We start from the raw sequence: 19,644 nt of genomic DNA, 5'->3' as shown, positions 1-19,644 counted from the left end.
AGATTTTGGATACTAACCCTTTATCTGATATGTCATTTGCAAATATCTTCTCCCATTCCTTCGGTTGCCTTTTAGTTTTGCTGATTGTTTCCTTTGCTGTGCAGAAGCTTTTTATTTTGATGAGGTCCCAGTAGTTCATTTTTGGTTTTGTTTCCCTGGCCTCTGGAGATGTGGTGAGTAAAAAGTTGCTGTGGCCAAGATCAAAGAGGTTTTTGCCTGCTTTCTCCTCGAGGGTTTTGATGGCTTCCTGTCTTACGTTAGGTCTTTTATCCATTTTGAGTTTATTTTTGTGTATGGTGTAAGAAAGTGGTCCAGGTTCATTCTTCTGCATGTCACTGTCCAGTTTTCCCAGCACCACTTGCTGAAGAGACTGTTTTTATTCCATCGGATATTCCTTCCTGTTTTGTCAAAGATTAGTTTGCCATACATTTGTGGGTCCATTTCTGGGTTCTCTATTCTGTTCCGTTGATCTGAGAGTCTGTTTTTGTACCAGTACCATACTGTCTTGATGATTACAGCTTTGTAGTAGCTTGAAGTCCAGGATTGTGATGCCTCCAGCTTCGGTTTTCTTTTTCAAGATTGCTTTGGATATTCAGGGTCTTCTCTGGTTCCATACAAATTGTAAGATTATTTGTTCTAGCTCCGTGAAGAATGCTGGTGTTATTTTGATAGGGATTGCATTGAATATGTAGATCGCTTTGGGTAGTATTAACATTTTAACAATATTGTTCTTCCTATCCAGGAGCATGGAATCTTTTTCCATTTTTTTGTGTCTTCTTCAATTTTTGTCATAAGCTTTCTATAGTTTTCAGCGTATAAATTTCACCTCTTTGCTTAGATTTATTCCTAGGTGTTTTATGGTTTTTGGTGCAACTGTAAATGGGACTGATGCCTTGATTTCTCTCTCTGTTGCTTCTTTGTTGGTGTGACCCTGAGAGAATATTGTTGGAACTCTGGCTATTCTTCAAGTCTGAGTTGACAGAGCTGGGTTTTTATACTCTTGTTGAGTACCCAGCTGTTATATTCTGTGTCACTACAGCTGGGTACTCAACAAGAGTATAAAAACCCAGCTCTGTCACCTCAGACTTGAAGAATAGCCAGAGTTCCAACAATATTCTCTCAGGGTCACACCAACAATGAAGCAACAGAGAGAGAAATCAAGGAATCGGTCCCATTTATTTATTTATTACAGTTTATTTATTACAGTTCCACCAAAAACCATAAAACACCTAGGAATAAATCTAAGCAAGTCACAGTTAATGCAGTATTCTGTTAATAGAGTATTTTTTTGTTGCTTCTTTTTCTGTTCATGTTTAGTGATAAAACGGCATGAGATGTGGGGATACACACAGTGGTTCATTACTGGTCTTGTGTGATTGATTCATCACTATGGCCCCTCAAGACCTTACCCCTCTCATTTTCAGTGACCTTGATTTACCTATCTGTTGGACCCTGTCTGGATATTGCCGTCATCTTCACTGGGCTGAAAAATAAGTACTAAGGCTATATCTTAACCTCTGATCACAGATTTTGTCATTCTATAACTTTTACAAAATGCATTCCTGTACATTTTTGAATTTTATAGGGAGCTCTAGGTCCCCTATATTGTCCCTTTTGGCTACATTTTATCTTATACCCTTCTTTGCCTCGTTCACATACCATGTTCTATCACTTCAGTGGATCATGGATCTTCTACTGATAGCCTCAATTCCCTGTTCTTTGGAATTCACCCCCTTGGTTAAAGCCGTATCCATGTATTAGTCTAACTTTCACCTTTCTTAGCCTTGACTCAAACAATACTGCTGGAGGAAATTATACAGTTCAGATTGTTGCCATTAAAAAAAAAATACTGGTCTCCATCTGCAGTGGACACAGAATGTTTTAGAGCAAACATACCATGATTGCATAGTGAGCTCCCATCCTCCTCAGTGAATATTTTAGACCTCCAGCACTTCTCTCAAATGCCAAACCCAGGGTTTCTTAACCTCAGCACTGTTGGTATTTTGAGCTGGATAATTCTTTATTAGAGCTCTCTTGTGAATTGTACACTATTTAGAAGCATCCTTGGTCTGTACCACTGGATGTCCCTGTTATCTCCAGATATTACTATCATTCCCAGCTCCTGATTGTAGCAACCAAAATATCTGCATTTATATAGTAAATGGTGCCTGGATGGGGACAAAATCCCCCTTTAGTTGAGAAATGTTGGTCTAATTCTATATTGACCCCTATTCTTAGTTATTTTGAAATTGTCTCCAGCTTCAGAGCATAATTTTATACTCTCACATGGGAACTCCTTATCGTCCTGGCACCAAACTTCCGCAGAGTCTTCAATCTGTAGTCATGCTCTTACTAAGACTGTATTCTCTTCTGAGCTCTGGTTCCCCTCCCTCCACTCTCCCCACTGCCATCAACATTCCACCATATTCAAGTTCCTTCCATTAATGGAAACAGAGCAAAAAAAAAAAAAAAATCCTCTCAACTCAGGTTACCTGAAGCTGTACTTATTTAGAGTAATGTAACTTCTCATTCCTTCATATATTATAGCCTCATTTCTAGTCCCACCTTCTGAAGGAACTACTCTCAGTGAGGTCCTCGATGACCCTTTGAGCAATCCACAATACCTCATCAGTCCTTACCCTGATTTACTGCAGCATTTGACCCTCTTGTCTAATACTTTCTTCTATAAGGAATCTCATCCCATTTTGTAAAATCTTGTTTTTTTGAACATCCTTTTTTTTGTTTTGTTTTGTTTTCTTTTCTTTGTGGCTTCCTCTTAATTTTGTTTATAGGATACTGTTTATAATTTCTGGTTCCTGTACATAGGTGAGTGGTTTTCTCTGGAAAAACTATGCCGATGCTTCATATATCCTCTAATTGTTAGGGACAAAATCAGTCTCTGACCCTGTGTTTAATTGATCACTATCCTGTGTGTTAGAGATATAAATTCAATTAGAAGTCTCCCAGACTCTCAAGTTTGAATATTAGTAATATTTCATATTTCATAAATTGTTCCAATTTTCCTTCATCTGACCTGCGTATATTTTTCCTAGATCCTTAAACCTGGTATAATTTTTCACCCATTCTCTATCTCATCCCTGAAGCAAATAAAGTTCTGAAACACTTTCATTTTACCTCATTATCTCTCAACTGTGTTGTATTCGTCAACCCTGTCGCTATCCTATGTACCCCAGCTCTTGTCTGGATTATCACACAGTCTACTAACTGATATCCTGCCTCCAGTCTTGATTCTGTCACATCTATTCTTGGTATGGCTGTTAGATTCATTTTTAGAACTCCTATGCCTTACCATGTTACTCTCCACTCAAAACTGTTGCTTGATTTGCCATTGATCCTAAATTAATGTAAAAATTCCTTGCCAATCTTATAAGATCTCTCATGTTACTAATGATGCTATTAAAGACGACAGACACAGCAACAATAATAATAAACATTTTTCAGCACCTATTTTATGTTAGGTACCATAGCATATGTTGTTAATAACCTTCTGAAATAGGTAGTATTATTTTTATTTTCCAGATGAGAGAATTGAGGCACAGGGGCATGACTAAATTGTCCTTATTAACATTGCCATGAAGTAGCAAAGCAGGAACATGGAGATAAATATGGATTTATGTGATACCAAAGTCTATCCTCTTAAAGTGGTACCCTTGCTTCTCCATATTGCTCACTATTCAGGCTAGCTCTACTTCTTTGAGTTTCTCAAATTGGATAGCACTTTCCTACCTCTTCACTCTTTGTCCCCAATAGTGTTTCCCCAGGGAGCTTTTCCTGCTCACTATTTTTTTACAGTCTGGTTTACATACTCTTTTGTTGTATTCTCCAGGTTGCTATCTGAACTAATTTGAAGTCTTCCCGGAGCTTAGTGCAATCTTGATTCTAGGAGGAGATTTATTGAATGTTAAATAAACAAAATGGATAAATGATCATGACTTGTTATCACTAAGTTGAACATTGTATTATGTATTGTACTGTGCTTTCTGCATAACTGATTACCCCCAATTTAGTGACTTAAAATAATGAGCATTCATTATCTCACAGTTTCTGCGAGACCTGAATGTAGGCACAGCACAGCCAGTAGGCTTTGGTTCAGGGTTTCAATTTGGTTGTAGTCAAGCTGTTTTCTGTAGGCTGAGGCCATGGAAATGGATCTGCTCCCAAGCTTACTCAAGTAGTTGCTGGTGGGCCTTAATCCTTTGCCATGTGGACTTCTCCACAGAGCTGCCTCACAACATGCTATTCAGAATTGAAGGCATGTCTTTGTAAATTGATCTTACAAGAATATCCCCTCACTTCTGTCCTCTTGCCTTCTTTTGAAGGAAGTAAGTATATCCAACCCACACTCCAGAGGAAGTGAATATACAAGATGGTGAATATTGAGAGGTAGGGTGATTGTTAGTGGGCTTCTCTTATTTTTTTAAGATGTTTGTTTTGAGAGAGAGTGAGTATGCAAGTAGATACACACTTGAGTGGGGGATGGCCACAGAGAGGGAGAGAACGAATCCCAAGCAGGCTTTTTTGCTGTCACTGTGGAGCCTGTCATGAGGCTCAATCTCATGACTGAGATCATGACTTGATCCAAAATCGAGTCAGATGCTCAACCAACTGAGCTACCCAGATGCCCCAGTGGACCTCTCTTAGAAGTTGCTTGCTACAAACATATATTCATCATGAAGTTGAAAAAAAAATACCCAGTAACGTGTCCCATCTAGCTTCTTGCGGTATGTGAAGCAGTACTGTATATAAGTCTCAGTCTTCTCTATTAGAAATTTGCCTTATGTTACCTAAAATTTCCTCATTGAAATCATTATCCAGCCAAACTATAATTCCTTGGTTAAATAAATGGAGGCACAATCTATTTGACATGAAAACTAGGGATTAGTACTTGAGTTCATCAGATATTCTATATGACTCACACCAGAGTTAATCAGAAACATCTGAATAGTTGTCAAATCAACGACAGACAAAAGGAGCTAACTAGCCTAAACCAAAAGCCTCAGGATGTACTCTGAGCAGGAATGACTGTAATCTCCTGAATTAAATGCAGTTCTTTCCATATAAACCAGTCTAACAAATTTTCAAACTCCAACAAAGAAAAGAGTCAATGACTAATTTGTTGAGAATTTTATGTTGATTAGTCCATAGTATAACCCTAGGTAACCTATTGTATAATCTGGTAAAACATACTAAATATTGAATTAATCTTAGAAGAAATGAGCCTTCAAAAGAGAGACATAATGGTCTTAACATATTGTTCACAGCTTCAGAGATAGTTTCTGAGCTTCTACTCATCTTCTTTTCTATATATTTTTTATTTTCCCGTGCTCCTCCCTCTCTCTGTCACTTTTGACGATAGAAATTTTCAATCACATACCTAAAAAGAGACAATACTATTAAGAATTCTCACGTACCTATTACCTAGCTTCACAATGACCAACTCATGGCCAGTATTGTTTTCTCTATACTCATTTATCCCCGGATTATTTTAAAGAAGATCTCAGCTATCCTGTCATTTCATCTGTAAATATCTCAGTATGTACCTGTATAAAAAAAAGTTTATTTTTAAGCTATTATTATAATACAATAACCACACTCCAAAATATCCTTAATTGTGCCATAATATCATCAAATGTCCATCAGTTATTCACTTTCTCCAATTCTCTTATGTATTTTATTCTTTTGTTTTCCATTTATTTGAATCATTGTCTCTTTCAGTGAGCCTTTCATTCTCTTTCAAGAATGTCCACAAACAACCATCAGTTAATATGTTTCTGAAATTTATTTTTATCTACAGTTTTTATCTTCATATTTTTTAGAGTAAATTGTCCTTTAGAAATGCCCATAATGTGGCTTTTATTGTTTGTGACTCTGTGGTGTCAGTTAACAAGTCTCTCTGTCCCCTGTATATCCTAGAAATTGTTAATAAGATCTAGAGGTTTGTTCAGATTTTGACTAAAGTTTTTCTTTGGCAAAAATAAATTACTTTTTTCATGGCGATGTATACTTCTCCCAAGAAGTACATAAGTCTAGTCTTGTGTATTTTTGTGGTATAGACAGACACTACTGTCTAGAACCATTATTATGTGAAGGTTGCAAAATGATAAAAAGTGCATTGCAAGAAAGGTGGAGATTGTGGCTCTCCTCTGGAGAGTATCAATGGGTTTTTTTTCCCTTAAAGATTATAGATAGAGTCATGATTTTAAAATATATTTATGGGATTCAATCCATAGCAGTTATTTTTTACTGATGTTCCATTGGTCCAGGTTTGGCCATGTGAAGCATTTTCAAGTTAGCTTGAATCCTTTTTGCATTAGTCTAATAGTCTTTGATAACTCCTGCTTTCTGGTGTGACAAGATGTTCTAGATTCATCTTGTGCATTTCCTGACCAAAACTGGAATCAACTAGTTCTCTAGCTGACTGCTGCTAGACTGGTCATTGTTTTCACTTTTTATTTTGTTAACAGAGGTAGAAAACACTATTTCCCTTATTTGTTAAACATAAAACACATCTTGAATTCTCAATGATATTTCCAAATGAAATTAGAATTGGAGTTGCAGAATTTTTTTTTAATGTATTTTAGCTCTACTTTCGCCAATAGTGAAACTTACTGTTTTACATTATTCCAACATAACAAACACATTTACTTTCTCTCATGATACACATACCACAAGGTGGTCTTAACCTTTCAATTTCACCGTGTCATCAGTCCATTCCTGTGAACAATGTAAGGTATTTTCTAAAATAGGTAAGGTATTTTCTAAATAGGCTATGTCCTATTTAGGATGAACAATCAAATTAATTTTTCTCCAGCCATTTAGAATTGTAATTGATTATGACACTATCTGGATACACAAAATCATTCGGCTTATCTTATTTTTAGACATTGATTTTTTTTAAATTTTTTTTTTCAACGTTTTATTTATTTTTGGGACAGAGAGAGACAGAGCATGAACGGGGGAGGGGCAGAGAGAGAGGGAGACACAGAATCGGAAACAGGCTCCAGGCTCTGAGCCATCAGCCCAGAGCCTGACGCGGGGCTGGAACTCATGGACCGCGAGATCGTGACCTGGCTGAAGTCAGACGCTTAACCGACTGCGCCACCCAGGCGCCCCTAGACGTTGATTTTTTAAAAGAAACATGTTTTATAAATTTGTATGAAATTCTACTGTACCAAAATAAAATCTACAAAGCAAATTACACTCAAAGAAGTCCAACTTTTGTCTCTGCTTTCTGTGCCTATTGCCTTCCTCTTCTACGAGTAACCAGTTTTTTGAAGTTTTATGGTTTATTCCTTACCCTCCTTATCAGTTTCTGTATAGTAAGTATTGTTTTGCATTTATAAAGTTTTCCTCTTGTCCCCCTTTGATGACTACCTTTCTATTAAAATTCTTAGGAAATACCTTTGTCTTTTACTAATATTAAATTCTTTTGGCTGTTGTCTAATGGATCTCTTTTCTGAGCAACATTGAAATTAACTAGTGCCTTCTTCCTCCTACCTAATCTGAATTAATGTCTTTAAGTACCACTTTAACACCTTTTTTATATTCTCTCCCATTAATATGTGATTACATATTATATTGTCTCCCTCAAAACCATTATTTATACTTAGTTCTATAATAAATGCTGGTCTTATTTTAAGAAGACTTACATTGATATTTTGCAGATATGTTGGTTCTCTGAAAATAATGCGCCTGTAGATTCACTAGGGAGGGTTCCTCGACAGACACAGTATTCCATGTTCTTGCATATGAATAAAATTAGTCTTTGGCTAAAAATCTGCAAGTTGGTTTTGGCTCAAAAAAATGTTGGTTCAAAACTTTCTCTTTGGACACCTTAAATGTGGCTTGGTATTTTCTTCTATCATAGAGTTTTTGGATCAAGTGTGGTTAAAATCTGATTGTCTTATAAATGACTTGGCATATTTGCTTGGATGCCCGCTGAATTTTTTTTTATTTATTTAAAGTCCATTTGTACTAGAATTTTCTCAGTGTTGGTCCTTTTAGGTTAATATTGCTCTGTACACAATGTGTCTATTATTGTGTAATTTCACATCTTTTTATTTCCTGAAACTTTTATAGCATTGTTGTTTTTAGTATATTTGCATTCCATCACTTTAGTTTTCTCTTGCTATTGGATTACTATTGCATAAAAGCTACATATTGTTTACCCATCTTTGTAGCTATTAATTTCTTTTGGATTTTTTTTTTTAATTTAAACAATTCATGCTTTCAATTTTATATTTCTCTTCAGGAGTTGTCTGTCATATTTATTTTCTTTGGTGTTCTTCATAATTTACCCTTCATTTCTGAAACAAATTATTTTCTCAAATTAATTTCCCCAATTTCTTGTTCTAGTCACCTTGTTTCTGATTTATTCCAGTTCTCACTTTTGTAGTTTTTCATTTTGTTTTAGCTTATTATTAAATGCTGGATTGCAGCTTTCACCTGCTTTGTGAATATCTTTGTGATGTATGTGTATTGTCTGTAGGGACATTGTTTTGCTCTTTATTCTTTTATTTCTTATATGAGATTTGAGGTCCTTTCTTATTGCTACTCTTTAAGAGGGTTTTTTTAAATCTATTTTTAGGAGGAAAGGGTGGGTCATAATAAGTTTTATAGATAAGTGGCATATGCTTCTTATTCACTTGTTCAGGAAAAGATGGAAGAGATTGCCTTGCTCTTTCTCAGCTTCTGTCTCTGTTACCTTTCTCCTTTGCCTGGATGTTCCCTGTCACTCCTAGCACACCTCTGACAATTTAGATTTCTCTGCCTGATGCTTTGACTTTGAAGGTGCTTTCTTAATTTGGGTCCCGACTCCTAATAATCCCCAGCAGAGTGAGAACCTTTATGTAGCTTCTTTGTTTTCAACTCAGAGACTAGAAAAACCTCTTTTAGTTTTTGCTGCTCTTTCCAGAATGGCTTGCTAAGCTATCCAGAGAGTACCCAATGATGGTTTTGAGTTACTTTCTTTGGGCTCTTCCCCCCCACTCTGCTTTCTTCTGCACAGTGTCTTAAATGGTGGGGGTCTTTATAGATCCTGGCAGTTTGTCTCTACCCACTGACAATTGGTTTTGTGGTAGATATTATCTACAGATTTTTGGTTTTGAAGTCTTTCTTGTACTGTCTGTTTTTAAGGAGAGATCAACAGACACTTGAAGACTAAAAGAACTATCTTTCCAGAATCCTCTTCCCCTTTATTTATGTGTACTCGCCTAGTATTTGTAATTTTAAGCACTTGAATTTCTCTCTGATTTTCAAGTATCTAATTGATCTATAAATACACATGGCATTTTTGGAACTTTAAAAAATTAGTCTTGACTGAAGTTAAGGATTTCATAAGGATTTTATAAAGTCAAGAAGTACATGGATGTTCAAAAGAAAGAAGAACCACTGTTTATCAAACATCTCTTAACTTTAATATACTCCTTTGAGGACAATATGTTGGACTTTTTAACACTAGGAGTTAATATAGAACTTAGAAAAATGAGCTTTGTGTGTGCTGTGAACTTAGACAATCTTGGTTTATCTTGGAAGGAGATGTCATTCATAGCTGCAAAATCTGTCCTGGTTTCTAAATTTACCTAAAAACTCTTAAACCAAAGAAGGAATTAACAAAATGTTTTCTCTCAAACAGCAACAACACTAACAATTAGCGTGTTTTCTATGTGCCAGAGGGACTATGCTATATACCTTAATCCTCTAAAATAATCCTACAACTTCCCCCTCAGTTTACAAATAGAAATAGGAAAACTATGGTTTAATGATTTGCCTGTGATTACATAAGTAATGAGTGTAGGCGCTAATTGATTCATGGTGACTTTACTAAATATTCCTTTAAGAAAAGGTAAAGTAAAAGAAAATTAAAAAACAACAACAACAGATGTTTAATAGGGTTTATACCCAAAGTCAGGATGAAGGTCCCCTTGGGAAAAGAATTACAGTAAAACTTTGGTTTGTGAGCATAATTGGTTCTGGAAACATGCTTGTAACCCAAAGTACTTGTATATCAAAGCAAAATTTCCCCCTAAAAATAATGGAAACCCAGATAATTCGTTCCAAAACCCAAAAATATTCCTATAAAAATGATTACTGTAATATAACACAAAATAATAAAATACAAAATATAAAGAAAGCTAAATTAACTTGCACTTTCCTTTGAAAACCCTCGTGGCTGTTGTGAGGGAGACAAGAGAGAGGAGAGTTAGTGTGTAGGATGACTTTCACTATCACTAACTGAATCACGGCTATTAGCTCAGTGGAATCTTTTAATTTTTTTGCAAGTTTAATAACAAGGAACCTATCTAATAAAATAGAATGAAGCAAAGCATTCCTAAGCTTACTGTTAAATGGAAAAGCAAAGGAATGTAGATGCTTTGAAGTGACAAAAAATACACTAGTGCCAGTGGTGGGCACCTTCCAACATTCTGAAAAAAACACTGATTTCTGCCAAACATTGTGGCCTGAGACCCAGCATCCTAGCATGGGAGACAATCACCCACAATTGTGCGGTGAGAGAGAGACATAGAGCTAGAGAGAGAAGAACCATTGGCTCACTTGTAGTCATTTGACATTTGGCATCATGTACTAATATTGCAAGACATTGCTTGTTTATCATGTTAAAATTTATTAGAGGGGCACCTGGGTGGCTCAGTCGGTTAAGCGTCTGACTTCGGCTCAGGTCATGATCTCACGGTCCATGAGTTCGAGCCCCGCATCGGGCTCTGTGCTGACAGCTCAGAGCCTGGAGCCTGTTTCCAATTCTGTGTCTCCCTCTCTCTGACCCTCCCCCGTTCATGCTCTGTCTCTCTCTGTCTCAAAAATAAATAAACATTAAAAAAATTAAAAAAATAAAATAAAATAAAATTTATTAGAAATGTCTCCTTGTGTTGCAGAATACTCATAGCACAAGTTACTCATAATCCAAGGTTTTACTGTACTTAGTTTTGTAATGTCTTTCTCCATCATATGGGCAAATTTACCTTGTGTCATTTTTCAGCTCATAACCTAAGACAAACACAAAATGTCACACTTTCTGACATTTTTACCTCTCAGAGCTTTTTTCTTACTTTGAAAAGAACATCTAAAAACACTGAAGTCACCACGGTTGAAATCCAGGCACCTGCTGGGCAGATAGGTGTGGGTGTGGAGCTGCTCAGTACACAATGGGAGGATTGTCTTGTTGGCATGAAAAGAAAAAGTGTTTCTCATTGAAACTCAAGGAAGAGATTGGGTATTCTTGTTGTCATTATCCGTGCTAGATTTTGAAACATACCTTAGGGTGTGAACTGAATACCTAAACTCCAGTGATGAACACACCATATCCATGAAGGAAGTTGGTTAAAAAAAAAAAATAATAAGAAACTAAGTAAGGGACACCCTTCCCACTTTTCATACACATGAACATTTTGCTCAGACTTGAATTTCAAGGCTTTATTATTAGGCTTGTTACATTCCTTCCTTGATTTCTTAAGGAGTTTGAGGTATTTCATGCACCACAATTACTTTGGAGATAGAGCTCTCTCAAGGTACAAGAGACAGTGATGGAAGAGTCTGCTCTCATTTCTTGCTAACTTAATAGCTTATGCTATATGCTGGGCTGAGTAGTTAGGGATTTGTAAGGAGGAAGATGTGATCATTCTTCATTAGTTCCTTAACTTCCTAATTTACTTGCCAAATAATACTTGACTATCAAGATTTAGTCACTGGATATATGGAGTTGAACTAAACAAGTATGGTTCCTTCAGGGGTTATCTGGAACGTACTCCCAGTTGGGGATGACACAGTAAATGAACACAAAAACATGTTGAGTTACAAATGGCGATGACTATTCTAAGCCAAAAGTAAAGTATGCTAATGTAAGAGAGCCCTGGAAAATGATTTAAATTGCAGAAGGAAGGCACATAGGACATTTAATTACACCGAAACGAGTAATCAGGAATTAGCTATTTAAGGAGAAATCCAGGAGAAAAGAGCACATTCAAGGCATTCAAAGAGCTTTGTTGAGTGGACTGAAATAAGACGTGTGGTGGAAGGTGCGGGTGTGGGGACACTGTGTGAAGGTGACTAACACCACCACCGCTGCTGCTGCTACTGTTACTAATAATTTGTCCTAAGAGGAAAACGAACTGATAGAAACGTTGAGCTGGAAATGGCATAAACCAGTTATATCTATAAAGAGATTATGTTGACTATTGGTTCTTAAAGTAAAATTCTATGGAAGACGCATAGTATTTAATGTTTTCTTATGTCACGTGTACTTCTAAAAGCACAGGTCTTTTTAATCCATTTTTCACTCATATAATAGAAGAAACAAAGTTCTTAAATAATGCTTATTTTGTATTTTGAACAAACAGGGACTCTAGGATATTTTCACGTATTTGCTTATCAACGCCTTCCTGTTTCCTGGAGCCTTTAATTTAATTATCATTTTGTGTAACCACCATTTTGTGATGGGCAGGATATAACTGAAGCATGTTTGTTTTCTTGGGTGTATAGCAAGCTTTGGTTTTGTGGAGGCTGTCTGAGATACCTAGTTCATTTTGCCTGCTGCCCTCAAGTTTGTTTCCAGTGAGTGTATGGATCTGTTCCTTTTCTTACAGACCTAACTAGATCCAGTGTATGACATACTAGTTAAACAAAACATCACAAATAGCAAATGAAATAAGAGCAGATAGGAAAGAGAACAAATTAAGCCATTGCAGCACTGTTAGGCCCATGCAAAGTGGGGTTATTTTATGCTTATTTTGACACATAGCATAATATTTTAGCTTAAAGATAAAAGATTGGTTCATTTTTTGAAGCTGACTGCAGTGAAGTACAGTGAAATAACACTGTAAACACTACAATGGGACCTCTGAACAATACCAGTATAATTGCTTCACTTAGAGTATGTGGTTTTAGTGTGTATATAGGACTACAGAAACTAGCTGAAGACCATCCAATTAGATTCTTTTAGTTTGTTTGGGATGTTGGCCAGATTTCCTGATCAGTTTTCCAGGGGTAAAAAAGAAAAAAAAATCAAAATTATTGGACCACCTAGTTGCTTGGGATGGTATTAATTATATTCATGCTGTATTTAGTAAAATTAACAGTTTACAATTATAACTACTTGTCATAGTTTTAGGATGATTATTAATGAGGGGTTAAGTACAATCCTCCTCACATACCACTTTGTTTACTTTATATACATATCTTCATTTTTTGTATCCATTTATGCTTTTGAGTTGCAGGGACATAATGAAATATTACTCTTTCTCAAGGAACCAGATGGTTAATTTGGAACAATGCTTTCTGCATCCTTGCCCGCTTAGGAATGAGGTCATTCTTCACAAATTCTAGACAACTGTTATGCTGAGTTCAAAACAAACCAAAAGAATACCCAACATTTAGCTTTGGGCATATATTTGTAAAGATCAGGACTTCTAATTCAGGAAATTAATTAATTTTACACACATACCTGGTGAGTATGTTTAGGAGGGGAGTCTTCATAAAAAGCTGAAAAAAATACTGTATGGAATGTATGTTAGTTTCCATCCTTCATCAGTTGATTTTGATGAATTCACTAGTTATCTTAATGCTATTTAAAGTGTGGTATCATTTTAGAGCTTATTTATTGTGATTTCATTTCATTTTATTGACTTTCTTTGGTTCCAAATAGAGCATACCTGTTCTAAAAATACAATTTTATATTTTTAGTTATTGTGTTTCCCCTAATGATTTGAGAGATGCATTCCATTTCAATTATTTGCATGCATTATAATTCTATTTTGTAACACCATAAAGGCATTTATATATTGTTCTCATGACTTTTGCTACATAATGGCTCTAGGGTTTTTGTTTTTCCAGGGAAACTGAGCAAAATATATCCATTTGAGCTTGTGGTCATAATAAATTATCCATGGCATCTTGTTTCCAAAGCCTAGAAGTACTTACCTGCTTAAATTAAAGTCTCTTTTTCTCTTGCATTGATATCACATACTTTGAATGACTGTTCACTGTGTGTGAGTCCAAGTCTCTACAGCTTGACCAGTTATTTGATCTCTTTTGCAGTCTATATTGAACTTTTCACTTATCTCTATGGTAGTCCAAAATGTTGTCTTGCTCATGCCTTGAAATTATGTAGTTTTCTCTCTTTTTTACTCAGCATTGTGTTTAATTATATGCCATCCCTGCTTGTCACTTGCAGATTTCATTTGGGGCTCAGTTTAATATTACTCGTTTCATGAAGTTGTCTTCATTTTTCCAGTTCTTGGACTTCCTAAACTACTTAACAGCAGTGGTGTTATTATGCATGATCTACTTTATATTGTTATTTGTTCTTACATCTATCTCTTTGACCATATCTTTTATCACTGATCCTTGCACAAGACTTGCACACAGTGAGAGCTAGATATATAGTTGCGGTTAATGGTGATAGGATGATGAACAAGCAAGCTTATGGAAAACCTCTCCATCTGGACATCAGCCAAATACATTTTTGGAGATAAAGAGGTGGCCGCCAGGCATCCATCAATCACGGGAATCGCTGAGAGGAGTTTAGAACACAAAGTACGCCCAAAAAGCTCTAATTGATTTCCCAGCCAGAAGACAACTATTTTCACAAAATGAGGGAAAGGAAGGGCAAAGAGCAGATGTTGCAAAGATGAGATGAACTGGAGTCAGCTAGAGTGATGAGGTTGAAGTTGGTGTCCGGCAGCCTCTGTCAGGAAAAGAGAAGGAGGGAGTGATGAAGAAATAAGCTTTGCAGAGGGGGAATTGAAGTGGGGTGAAGAAATAGATCCATAAGCAACACTTTTAAGGTTTGTTCTTGAGAATGTGTAATATGATTCTGATGCTACATCAAGATATGAATCTATCTTTCTTCATTATCTGGACATATACAGCTTAAAAAATATCCTGAAGTAAACACATGTTCACACACTTTTGAAATAAGTCACATGAGCATGTTTTAGTTAATTTTGCTTAAAATGTAAATTATCTTTAATATTAAAATTTTCAGCGTAGCTCTGCTTTTGCCTTCCGTGTGTGTGTGTGTGTGCGTGTGTGTGTGTGTGTATTTTTTTTTGTTTTGTTTTAATTCTGGAGGTTGACCTGTGTGTGCATGATAGAATATTTGACAGCATTCCTGTCCTCTGTCCACTAAGTGCCACTAGTAGTTTCCTATCCCACATGTGACAACTGAAAATGTCTCCTGACATTGCTGACTTCCCTCTGAGGACAAGGTTGCCTAAAGTTAAGAACTGCTAATACAACCTGTTATGTGTCATGGATGCTCAGATTTTACAGTGCGTTGGGAGTAAAGCCATATATGTATTTGTAATTTCCAGGGAATGCATAGCTAAACGTAATAAACTATAGTCTTCAGTATACTATTTAAATCATCTCTAAAACTGATTAGGAACTTTTTGTTCATGTTGATTCTAATTAAATCAATGACATTTTGACTAGAATATAAGTTGTATGTACTTTATTAGTGTATACTTATATAGAAAATGGGCTCTAATTATACTTATGTAACACTTCTGGCAATGTCTCTGTACTTAGAAAAAGTTAAAATTTTGTAAAAGTAATTAGATGATGCTATAAATCTGGTAAGAAATTGGATAAAACAGTTGAAATAATTCTTCAATTTTACTCATGTATATTTGCTATAGTGTGATAGATTTAATCAAGATACAGGTAATGTTTTCAAGTTTATTTATTTTGAAAGAGAGAACACACACACACACACACACACACACACACACATGGGGGAGGGGCACATAGAGAGGGAGAGACAGAATTCCAAGTAGGCTCTGTGCTGACAGAACCCACGGGGGCTCCAATTCACAAACCATGAGATCTTGATCTGAGTCGAAATCAAGAATCAGACCCTTAACCGACTGAGCCATCAGGTGCCCCAAGATATGGGTAATTTATTTTAGATGACACAGAAAGGCAGTGGCTTCAGTAGAGTCAAAGCTAAGTGATCTTCTGATTGCTAGATGGGGGCACACTCTTAACTAAAAATGAGAGTAGGCTTTTAGATTAAATGGTATTCAAATTATCTAACCTCTTTTTGCCTCAGAGTGTGATCCATGAACCAGTTAAGGCAACATCAGCTGGAAGCTTGTTAGAAATGGAGATTCTTAAACCCCACTACGCATATAATGGAATAAAAATCTGTATTTTTAATAAATTGGAGAAATACAAGTCTAAACTTGATTTCATCTTCCCAATATGATTTAAGCTCCATAAGGACAGAAACTTTGTGTAGTTCATTTCTATGATCTTAATGTACAATCTAGCGTCTGGCTCAGAGCCCTCAATAAATACTCATTGAGTGAATGAAATGCAAATCCATCAGTGGATAGGCTACTCTATTTATGTTTGTTAAATATTTTATTAAGCAGAAGATTTGTTGGTGTCAGCCTTCCAGTTCTCACCTTCCAAATATTTTATGCATTACTAGGAAGAAGAAAGAGGTCAAATGACTGTACATACTTTAAAAATTTTTTTTAAATGTTTATTTTTGAGAGAGAGACTGAACTCAAGCAGAGGAGGGGCAGAGAGAGAGAGGGAGACACAGAATCCAAAGCAGGCTCCAGGCTCTGAGCTGTCAGCATAGAGACTGACGTGGGGCCTGAACTCACAGCCCCCAAATTCATGACCTGAGCTGAAGTCAGACATTCAACTGACTGAGCTCCCTAGGTGCCCCCACTGTACATACTTTTTAACATATTTTTTTATCATTTATAAAATGACAAAATGGGTAATATTTACATGATATACCTGCCAAAAAATAGTTAGGAGCTAAAGCCAATAATTTCTCATTTACTACAAAGTTGTCTATTAGTTACACATAGTATAAATTTTTTTTTAAGTTTGTTTATTTTAAGAGAGACAGAGACAGTGTGAGTGGGCGAGAGGGAGAGGGAGAGAGAGAATCTCAAGCAGGCTCCCAGCTGCCAGCTCAGAGCCGAATGTGGGGCTTGAGCTCATGAAACCCTGAGATCATGACCTGACCTGAAACCAAGAGTCAGACATTTAACCGACTGAGCCACGCAGGCACCCCTAGTTGTATGTAGTATAACATTATGTAGTAAAACTCAATGGGAAGATAAACTTGAGCAGATGTGTATTTGATAGCTTTCTCTTCTTTATAGACACAGTATCCAGCATTGGATATATAATTTGATAACATGGGAGCCTTTCTCTTTAACAAATGGTGCTGGGAAAACTGGACAGCAACTTGCAGAAGAATGAAACTAGATTACTTTCTCACACCATTCACAAAAATAAACTCAAAATGGATAAAGGACCTGAATGTGAGACAGGAAACCATCAAAACCCTAGAGGAGAAAGCAGGAAAAGCCCTCTCTGACCTCAGCCGGAGCAATTTCTCACTTGACACATCCCCAAAGGCAAGGGAATTAAAAACAAAAATGAACTATTGGGACCTAATGAAGATAAAAAGCTTCTGCACTTCAAAGGAAACAATCAACAAAACTAAAAGGCAACCAACAGAATGGGAAAAGATATTTGCAAATGACGTATTGGACAAAGGGCTAGTATCCAAAATCTATAAAGAGCTCACCAAACTCCACACCCAAAAAACAAATAACCCAGTGAGGAAATGGGCAGAAAACATGAATAGACACTTCTCTAAAGAAGACATCCGGATGGCCAACAGGCACATGAAAAGATGCTCAATATCGCTCCTCATCAGGGAAATACAAATCAAAACCACACTGAGATATCACTTCACGCTAGTCAGAGTGGCCAAAATGAACAAATCAGGAGACTATAGATGCTGGAGAGGATGTGGAGAAACGGGAACCCTCTTGCACTGTTGGTGGGAATGCAAACTGGTGCAGCTACTCTGGAAAACAGTGTGGAGGTTCCTCAAAAAATTAAAAATAGACCTACCCTATGACCCAGCAGTGGCACTGCTAGGAATTTACCCAAGGGATACAGGAGTACTGATGCATAGGGGCACTTGTACCCCAATGTTTATAGCAACACTCTCAACAGTATCCAAATTGTGGGAAAAGCCTAAATATACATCAACTGATGAATGGATAAAGAAATTGCGGTTTATATACACAATGGAGTACTACGTGGCAATGAGAAAGAATGAAATGTGGCCCTTTGTAGCAAGGTGGATGGAACTGGAGAATGTGATGCTAAGTGAAAGAAGCCATACAAAGAAAGACAGATACCTTATGTTTTCACTCTTACGTGGATCCTGAGAAACTTAACAGAAGACCATAGGGGAGGGGAAGGAAAAAAAAAAAAAAAGAGGTTAGAGTGGGAGAGAGCCAAAGCATAAGAGACTCTTAAAAAGTGAGAACAAACTGAGGGTTGATGGGGGGTGGGAGGGACGGGAGGGTAGGTGATGGGTATTGAAGAGGGTATCTTTTGGGATGAGCACTGGGTGTTGTATGGAAACCAATTGGACAATAAATTTCATAAAAAAAAATGGGAGCCTTGAATTTGTTGTGATAATGCTCAGGTTTGTTGAGATGAGGGTCTGTATATTCTGTCCTTCAATCTTTGTAGTTTTGAATCAGAACAGTAATGGCCTTTGAAGAGTATTTTAATAGAGGGGATGTATAATGGTAGACTTTTATTAAGGGAGTGTTACCACAATAATTCCTTCTGCTACCATCACCAACTACTCAGCATGTGTTGAATGCAATGGTCCAGAATTACTTGACTCTTTTCCAGGATAAAATCTAAGAACCTGCATTGGAGGACCTTTCTTAGATACTTAGTTCACTGTGCAGGACCCAGAAAAATGATCTAAGTTAGGAGATTGTGTGTGGCAACAAATAAACTTCTTAGTACTCAGATTATTTTCTCTAGATGAAGCATTTCTTTTGGTTTGACTTTGGAATCTATAGTGTCATTTTCTCTGAAGAAAGGCCTTGTGACTTTCATGATAAGGTAATAGTCACTTGGAGTAAACTGATACCCAATGTATTGTGGATATTAAGTAAATGGGCCTGGAAATCCAGTAGATCTTAGTCTGAGTACTACTATGTACTGGTTTTATGATCTCACGTTATTTAAATAGACTTCTGTACCTCAGTTTTCTTAACGTAAGGATCATGATAATATAGGCACAGGTGTACTTGGTGACTTCAATAAGATAATTTCTCAAAGTATTTAGTGTAGATTCTTACAAATGGTAACACTTTAAACGTAAAGCATAAAATGTCAAGGGGTAATGGAGGTGTGGTGATGTGTTAAAGTGCTCTTTAAATATGTAAGTTAAATCTGGAGTGGAATAATCATAGCAAACATTTAATAAAGCACTAGGTGCAGGGATAGTTATTAATGCTTTAAATATATACCAGCAAACAAAGATGAATGACGTGACAACACTCATGCTAGACTTGAGATTTTCTAGAACAGTGATTAGTGGGGAAAGTCCATGGACTCAGGAACAGAGGCACTGTCCATTGTATTATGTAGCATTGCAAATGGATCTTAAGGCTCATGTTAGACTCCAGTCTTTGCATAGTGTGGCTTTTAAGCTGCATAATTAAGGGAGTACCAGCCCTTCCCCTGGTGTGATAAAGTACTGGGGTCCAACATCATTTTGGCATTGTAGAACCATGGTTCTAGTGCTATCCTGCC

At 36.6% G+C, this 19,644-nt stretch overlaps 1 protein-coding gene and 1 long non-coding RNA gene across 3 annotated transcripts in view; both read left to right on the top strand.

Annotated features, from left to right (window-relative positions):
* Positions 1-19,644, top strand: part of CRPPA (CDP-L-ribitol pyrophosphorylase A) — a 332,720-nt gene that overhangs the window by 149,412 nt on the left and 163,664 nt on the right. The gene's annotated exons all lie outside the window — the stretch shown is intronic.
* LOC125161116 (uncharacterized) lies at positions 10,400-16,946 on the top strand. Its single transcript, XR_007150470.1, has 3 exons — positions 10,400-10,524; positions 11,856-11,861; positions 16,927-16,946. It is a non-coding gene; the product is annotated as an uncharacterized LOC125161116 (long non-coding RNA).

The sequence above is a fragment of the Prionailurus viverrinus genome, chromosome A2 (assembly GCF_022837055.1).
Source record: "Prionailurus viverrinus isolate Anna chromosome A2, UM_Priviv_1.0, whole genome shotgun sequence".
NCBI classification, from domain to species: domain Eukaryota; kingdom Metazoa; phylum Chordata; class Mammalia; order Carnivora; family Felidae; genus Prionailurus; species Prionailurus viverrinus.
The sequence above is the reverse complement of the archived record's forward strand: the minus strand, read 5'-3'. Positions and strand labels throughout refer to the sequence as shown.